The following is an 8,496-nucleotide window of genomic DNA, read 5'->3' on the forward strand; positions in this document are numbered from 1 at the left end:
AAGACCTTTGGGTTTCCAAAAAGCCGTCTTTGACACCCCCCCTTTTGTCCAGAGCATCCCCGAGCCTGGTCGCTCTTTGCGAGGGTCTCAGCAGGACCAGACCAGGGGCTGAGCATCTCTTCGCCTCTCTTGTCGCTCCCAAACCCCCTCCTCCACCTTTCGCCCCGCTTGGGTGGCCGGAGCTGGGAGGGTTTTGCTGAGGATGCCCCGATCCGGGGAGGAAGGAGTCAAACCCCCTGTGCTGGGTGGAAGCGGAGCACCCCATGCCCACTCTGCACCCACCCCGCGCCCACTCTGCGCCCACCCCATGCCCCTGTGCTCTCCCTGGCGTGTTTCGGCGGGTCCCACCCTGCAGCAGCGTCCCAGTGCGGGGGGAGCCTGCTGTGCCCCCCCCAGCCCTTCCTGCCCAGCCCTTTCCCAGGCTTTTTTTTCTCCCTCCAAACACAACAAAACCCCCAAATCCTCCACAACTGAGAAACCTCTTTTTGTTCCTCTTTTCCCTTTGCTTTCTGCCACGGCAGAGTATCGATTGGAGCTGATGCACTGTAATCCGCTGTTTCTGTGAAAAGTTGGCATCCCAGAGTCCCTGGAGGGGCCAGATCCTGCCCCCGCGTGGGTCTTGCTCCGCTGCCAGGCTCGGGGCGCAGCTGGAAGGCTGCATCCTTCCCATCCCATCCCATCCCATCCCATCCCATCCCATCCCTCCCATCCCATCCCATCCCATCCCATCCCTCCCATCCCATCCCATCCCATTCCATCCCTCCCATCCCATCCCATCCCATGCCTCCCATCCCATCCCATCCCATCCCATTCCATCCCTCCCATCCCATCCCATCCCATCCCATCCCATCCCATCCCATCCCATCCCATCCCACCCCATCCCTGCAAAGCCTGGTGCTAAATGCTTGGTGGGGGGATGGTGCGAGCAGCGGCTAGGTGGGAAAAGGCTCTGGTTTGGAGCAGAGCCAGGTCAGATCCTGCTGGGATGGGTGTCCAGAGCACCGGGCATCCGAGGAAGACCTCCTGCCCCTCCAGCAAGGCAGGGGACGGTGGCAGGGGGACATCGGAGCTGATGAGAGGGGCTGGCTGCGGGGCTCAGTGGGGGGCTCTGCAGAGAGGAGCGATTCAGCTTCCCAGCGACCAAGGAGGGCTGTGGAGAGCTGGGGCTGACCCCGGCCTGAAAAGGGCTTGTTGTGGGGTGCATGGCTGCCTCTGTGGGGCAGGGCCCCGGCCGGAGACCCCCACCGAGCCCCGCTCTGCGCCTGCAGCCCCCTCCACACCCCCCCACCCCACTCCACCGCGCTGCCGCTCCATCTATACTTAATGAGGGCAAATGGGCCAGAGCTCCGGAAAGGGAGGGGGGGAAAAACCAGCCAAAATACCTCCAAAAAACACAGGCAAGGTCTTAATTTAAAACCTTTTCCTGCATGAAGAGCAGCAGCCTGGGCCATCTGGAGGAGCATATGCAGGTGAGCAGGAGGCGGCGGTGCCTCCCCCGGCTCCCTCGCTATCAGCAGCCCCCCAAAAGGGCTTTTGGCTGGTAAAAACTGACCCTGGTGGGGGGCCGGGCACCCCGATCCCAGCCGGCAGCCTGGGGGAGCCCCGGCTTTCCCTCCTGAGCTACCAAGACCTCTCTGTTTAATTGTTATATTTGCAGGAAAAGTGATTATGAATCCCAACGCAAACTGCAATAGCGGCCGAGCTTACTGCGAGAGATTAATTCAGCGGTTTAATTGAAACTGCAGGAGCAGGATGGGAAAGTTCGGGGCTGGAAGGAGGAGGGTCAGCCCTGCTCAGGCCATACCCACATCCACCCCTAACCCCCAAGCAATCAATGGAACCCAAATTAGCAGATTTACTCCTCAGAGGACTCCTCCATTGGCTGAGCATCACATCCAGCATCCTAAAGCCCCAAGTCTCCTAGCAACTCCCCAGCGCTGCCTCTGCCCACCCGTTAACCCCTTCCCCGGAGCCCCCCACGCCGCGTGCAGCACCCGGTGCTTCGAAGGCGTCGCTGCCGTGCTGGGCGGGAGCAGGGTTTTATGCAGCAAATAAATCTGCAGTGATACCTGAAGGATGCTCGTGATGCTCGGCTGGACGGGTGAGCCGAGCCGGGCTGGTTAGTCAAGACTCAGAGTTTTTTATTCCGGGTGGCACAGAGAAATCCTCAGGTTTATGTATTGACGGCAGAGCTTTGGTTTCTAAATGTCACGGTAGTCTGGAAGGTTTCATCCTCCCGACTTGCGGAGACGCTCGAAAAGGTCAGGGAAACCCCAAATCATGGCCAGCCCGCGCAGCTCCCGCCCAGCACGGGCGTCAGGAGAGGCAGAGCACGAGTCTCCCAGCCTCGTCCTCTGATTTCAACAGTAAATCAATTATACCGTTTCTTTAGGAAGTGGATGAAGAGTGCTGAAGTCGCTTTGCTCCTAGCCTGCCTGCAAATGAAAATGTCCTTGAAAGTGTAAAATCGCAGCAGGACACGGTGTGATGCCTGGGCCCGGGCTGGAGGGCGTGGAGCCGCTCCATGGTTGTTGTTATTTCGGTTTGGATGCCCAATACTTCCCTGGTTTGCCTTTAGAGCTCAGAAGGCTGGAAACAAGGGCTGGAAAAAATAGTGGTTTGTTGGTTGAAAAATAACAGTTGACATGAAAAAAAATCCCAGTCTTTTTTTTTTTTTTTTTTTTTAAAACTGTCTTAATATTTATAGGCTGGGAAATATGTCCAAAGATCATGTGCCACTGAAAAGGATAAATCACTTCCCTTAATTTAATGTGCTTTGTTGGGCTTTATCTGAAACGTAGTCATAAAATTACCAAATTGAAATTTTAAATGGGGGGGGGAATATCTGGAGGGTTTGTTGCTGCTTCTATTTTCTTATTGCCAAATAAAATACAATTAAAGCGATATGCCAGCCAGCATAGCTAACGCTGATTTTCTGACGGCACTTTTTTCTGTCAGCCAATGAAAATAAATGATGCAGGATTACCAGCAAGCATCCAGCCTCCGTGGCTGGAGGGGGATTCGGAGCAGCAGGCATTCGAGTACCAAACAGAGGGATTTTAGTCCCGCTGGAAGTGGAAATCTCCAGGGATGTTACCCGCAGAGCCCTCTGCCGCCGCCTGGAGCGATGCTTTGCCTTTGCTGCTCTCCCAGTTTCCACCAGTGCTTCCCAGTCCAACCCAGCCCATGGCCCAGCTCCTATCTGGGGGTGGCAAATTAACTCAGGACCCCCCAGCACTTTTGGGGTGGCCCTGGCCAGACCAGCGTGGGTCCGGTCGCCCATGGGGCTCACTCCCGTGCCGGGGGCTGCCGGCGGCTCAGCTACTGACTGCACCGAAATCCCCATGGTAATTGGATGAGGGCACTGGTTTCCATGAGAATATTAAATCCAAGTCCCAGCCCCAATCCCGGGCGACACGCTTGGGAATATAAAGACACGGTAGATCACATTAGCGGGGGTTATTTCTCCTGCTTCACAGTCAAAGGTATCACAACAACTTCTTATTTGTCACAGAGCCTACTGGTCCATCTCTTATAGGTGGGAGGGAGAGGAAGGGGGGAGGCTGTCGCTGCGGAGGGGCAGCCCCTGGCAGAGGACCTGAGCACTCGCAGCTCATCACAGCGATGGGCTCTCAGGGGGCTTTGGAAAAGCAGGCTCAGAAAGTGCTTAAGCTTAAAGACTTTCCTGCTTTTCCCCTGAGAGCCCATCGCTGTGATGAGCTGCGAGTGCTCAGCCCCTCTCAGGAAAGAGCCCAGAGAGCGATTGCAACCACGGACTGTTGTGGCAACGCCGATGCAGGTGCCCCGGCGTTGCAAAGGTCCCGGGGGCTTTGCGGGCAGGAGCTCAGTGCCACCATCCTGAGCTCGCTCCCGTCTCCCTGCGGGACCAGTACAGGGAGTCACTTAGCAAATGAGGGGGCTCCAGCACCCTCCCGATTGTCAGTTGAGCTGGGTCTCCGTTTGGGGTGACCATCTGGTGGCATCTGCTGCTGCTCAGCTGTCAGCCACCCTCCTGGTGAAGGGGGTGCTCAGGGCACCTCGTGGATGGGGTAGCCGGGGGACTTGCCCAGGGAGCCAGCACAGGGTTAAGGGCAGCCACGCCAGGCACATCCCGTGGCTCTCGCCGTGGGGGGGACAGATGGATGGACGGATGGACTTCTCCTCGCCCACAGCAGGGAGGCAGGGGAGGACAGACAGACAGATGTGCCTCGTTAGCCAATGAGGTGGCCTCAGGTGATGCTAACAAGCCCATTAGAGGGGTTTATCAAGGGAGGCCGCGGGCTGGCAGGAAGGCTGCTGGTTTTATCTGAGATGCTGCTTTTGGGCTGGGAGAGCCTAAGCTCCTGCTCGTTAATTAGAAAGGCTTCGAGGAGGTTTGTACTGGTTGGCCTCACTTGTGAGCAGCAGTAATATGATGAGTGATTAGGGACTCTGAAGCTTTTTAGCAGGTATCATTAAGCCACTGATGAGCTCAGGCAGGGAAAGGGCCTTTTTGGCTGTGCCTGAAACCGGCTGGTCCTGCACCGACCCGGCTCTTCCTCCTATCGTGGTCCCCGACCTCCCGAGCCCCGATGAGGTGGGTGAAGTGTGTGTCCTGGGCGCAATGACAGCTCATCTGTCACCCTGTGCCCTTGGGCTGGGTCAGAGCTGGTGTCCTTCAGCTCATCTGTGAGATGATGAGCTTGTGGTCGTGCATGGGTGATGCTGGGATGTCCCTGTTTTCACTGCCTGCCAGGTATTGAGAAAACCTGGGGATGAGTAGCTCTGAAAAGGAGGCTGCCAGGCTCTTCAGGGGAGAGGATGGTGATGCCTGTCCTGGCGATTGCTTTGGGAGCATCTTTCCCAGTTATGGGGTTTCCCCACTTGTCCGGGTGCTGATGGTGAAGCCTTCTTGCTCAGGGGACATCCTCTTGAGGGGCAATGTCCCTGTCCCATCCTCCCCTTGCCCCTCTGAGGCCCCCCCAAGGGCTGGGGCAAGGCAGAGAGCAAAATCTGCCGGATTTTCCCTGCCCTCCCTCATCTTCTCCTGTCTGCCTTGGCAAAACTTCACACAGCTCGGCAGCATCCTGCCCCGTCGTGGTCTGGTTGGCATCGCTAGCGCTGTATTTACGGCAGTGTTAATTAAATACTTTCTGCAATCAGTGCCGCACATGACCTCGCTCCCTGAGCCGGGGTTGGGCTGTAATGTGCCATCACCGAGCGAGAACATGACTGCCACCGTCCTGGGGAATTTCTAATAGAGATTTACTCATCCCAGGCCTCCCATTTCTCTGTTCCATGACATTTTGCAAAGTTCAGGTTTACAAAATAAGCCAGCGCACAGAAGAGATGCTCCAGACATTATTTACACTGCACATGCCATTTCCCCACTCGATAGGGTCTTCACCCCACGGTGAGCAGAACCGAGGGGGGGGCTGCAGCTGCCCTCTCCTGGGCTGGTCCTCTTTGCCCAAGGGGCCACTGCTTTTGATGAGGACCAGCCCATCACCCTGCCGCAAAGCCCTCGGTGCCGGAGATCCCTGCTCCTCGCACGCCTCTGTGTGCCGGGGGAGCGGCAGAGCGCCGTGGCTGTGCCGATTGAAATGCTCGTGGCGTCGTGAGGCTGAACCTGCCTCTAATCCCTGCTCCGGTCCCGGGGCGAGGGACGGGTAGGAGCGGGGAGAGGGAGTGGGTACGGCCACTGCCTTGGAGGGGCCAGGCAGGGCAGGAAGGTAGGGCGGTTGTGGGGGGGTAATTTGGGATGCTCGGCTGCTGTGCTTTTAAAAATAAGCCTGGGTTAAAAGCTGGTGGGGAGCGCGGGTGCGGAGGCAGCAGGCTGCGAGCAGAATCCTGTTAGCGTGCGACAGCCTCCCAGGGTCTCGGCTACGGGCAGAAAAGCCCCTTTTGGCAAATCACTGGTGGCAGGAGCTGCCCGCTCCGGGAGGGCGAGGCAGCCTGCGTGCTGAAACCCAGGGACGGGGAGCGGGGAGGAGAGGTCCATCCCGGGTCCATCCCGGCAGGGCGCAGCCGGCCCCGGAGACTTGCCCCTCCTGGCATGGAGATGCGCTGGCACAAAGTGGTACCCAGTGCCTTTCTGACCCGCTGCCGTTCAACCCGTGTCCAGGCTTTGGTGGTGAGACCTGGGGCAAACCGCCGAGCTGGGTGACCAAACCTCCTTCTCCTCCTCTTCCTCAAGAAGGAGCTGGCCAAGGGAGACCTCATCTCACCCGGCGCTACAGCAAGGGCAGCTCATCCCTCCTGGGGAAAGATCCGCTGGAAACCAAGCGTGTGCTTGTCTCACAGTGCCAGGGTGCAGCCAGAGCCAGGGGCACCGACCCAGCTCCCGCCCCAGCCCCGTGGGCGGTGGAGCCAGGTAAGTGGGTGGTGGTGGCCCAAGCACCCTGTCGAAACCCGGCTGTGCTGCGGGAGACGGGGGCTGTGGGTTCTGGCACACCTCGCTCCTGCCCCATGCCTGCCTTGTCAGGTCTGATCAGAAGGAGGATCAGTCGGCCCTGCGCTCTCTCTCCAGATTTAATTAACGGGCCTTTCATCTCTACCCTGAAGGAATCTGCTATCTTCTGTCTTCTTAATTAACGTTCATTAAGCAAATCAGAAGAACGTTTTCTCCTCACCGCCTCCACAGCTCTTAACTCTTGCGGGGTGCCAGGTCCGTGCCGGGGCAGGAGAAGGCTCCTGGGCTGTGACGGCAGGTTGGGGCAGCACGTGGACACCAAAGCCTTGGTCACCATGTCTTCACCACACTTGGACCAAAGTCCTGGGGCAGTGGGAGGACTTCAGCTGAGGTTGGGCCCTGCTATATCAGCGGGGCTGGAGGCAAATCCCAGCTCTGATCGCTCTTATGGACACCCTTGTTCAAGCTCATCCATGTCCCTGGAAGACAAGACATAACCAGCGTTAGCTCTTCATCCCGTCCAGGGGTGAAGCTCACCCATGGCAAGGTGATGCATCTACGTGTGAAGGTCTCACTGTGAGAAGCCACTGTCCAAATGTGGTAGGCATCACAGTGCAGGAAAGATGTGTCCAGCATCTTGTTCTCAGGAAAAGGGGATTATTTGGGGCTACTCCTGCCCCTTCTCCTGCAGACTGAAGTTAGATGTGATGGTTTTTTCCCTCGCCCTTGGTGGACACTCATGGGGGACAGGGTTAGACGAAGACCCTTGGCTGACCATCTTCCTCCTGTGAGCCACAGCAGGGTGGTTCCCTGTCACCAGGACTGGGGGGGGGGGGTATGTGCAGAGGTGGGTCTCCCACCTCCCCAGTTTGCCCTCAGAGATGATCCAAGGAAACCTGACTGGAGGGCACTGCTGTTCTGTGCCCACACATGGGAGAGGAGCTGAGCTTTTCCAGACGGCCTTCAGTCCAAGTCAGCAGCAGCAGCCGGTCCCAAAGCAGTGCCAGACCATGAGCCGAGGCTGGATTGTGCCTGGAGCACCCATCCCATGCATGGCAAGTGTAGGCCATCTCCTTGGGGGCAAGGGCTTGTGCCCAGAACCTGGCAGGAGCCTGGCGAGGAGCTTGGCCAGCCTGGGGTGCAGCTGAATCAGCCTGGGGACGTGCTGCTCCCACACCGGCTGCAGCACCCCACTGCTGGGTACGGCGGCGTCACCACCAATTCCCATCAAGCTCTGGCCCCATGGGCCATCCCCTCACGCTGGGTGGGCTGTGCTGGAGGAGGAGGTGGGGTTGGGATACCCTCATCAGCTTTGCTCGAATCCTCCGTGCATCCCACGAGCGGCCACCAAGCCCTTGGTTGCGTGGTCTCATCACTCTCTAACGTGGACCCCTCTGCAAGAAGGGATGGGCCAGGCAGGGAAATCATCTCCTGGGCGTGTGCAACATCCCGAGGAGGAGGTGGCAAACCCCATGACATGAGAGATCCTCTCCTGCCCAGAGCTAGCAGCCTCAGTAGCAAAGGGAAAGCAAAACACCTGGAAAACCTCATCCCTGCAGGATGCAAATCCCCTTAAAAGTGGTGGTGGAGATGTGCAGGGCAATTATTGAGCTGAAAACCCTTCTCTTTCTCCCCAGAGGTTGACAGTGGGTTTGCCACTGGCCGCCCGCTCCCAGGCAGCTGATGTACAGCTCCTCGGTGCTGGGAAATTCGCTCTTCCCAGCGGAGCTGGCTCTGGCTGTCAGAGCCCGGGTCAATATATGGTAATGGGGCTTTGAAACGGTGCTGCTGCGGGAGCCGCTGCCGAAGACTCTGATTCACAGCTTCCCTCCAGTGCTTTCTCCCCGCAGTGTGCACGGAGAAGGAAAATAAAATAAATAAGAGTAGAAGGGAAGGGGAGGAAGGGAGCTTAAATTATAAATGAGGGCTAAGTTTCCAGGGCTCCTGCGGGCAGCTCAGCTGAGCAGTGTGGGGGCAGAGGCGGCGGTGCCCCGTGCACCCCATTTTTGCAAACAGCCCCTGCAGAGCGGGGCTGGCGGAGGTCGGGGTCTGCCCGGGAGCATGGCACCATGCCAGCCCGCCTATCTCCCCGTTTGCTGTCACCC

The sequence above is a fragment of the Mycteria americana genome, chromosome 17 (assembly GCF_035582795.1).
Source record: "Mycteria americana isolate JAX WOST 10 ecotype Jacksonville Zoo and Gardens chromosome 17, USCA_MyAme_1.0, whole genome shotgun sequence".
Classification (NCBI taxonomy): domain Eukaryota; kingdom Metazoa; phylum Chordata; class Aves; order Ciconiiformes; family Ciconiidae; genus Mycteria; species Mycteria americana.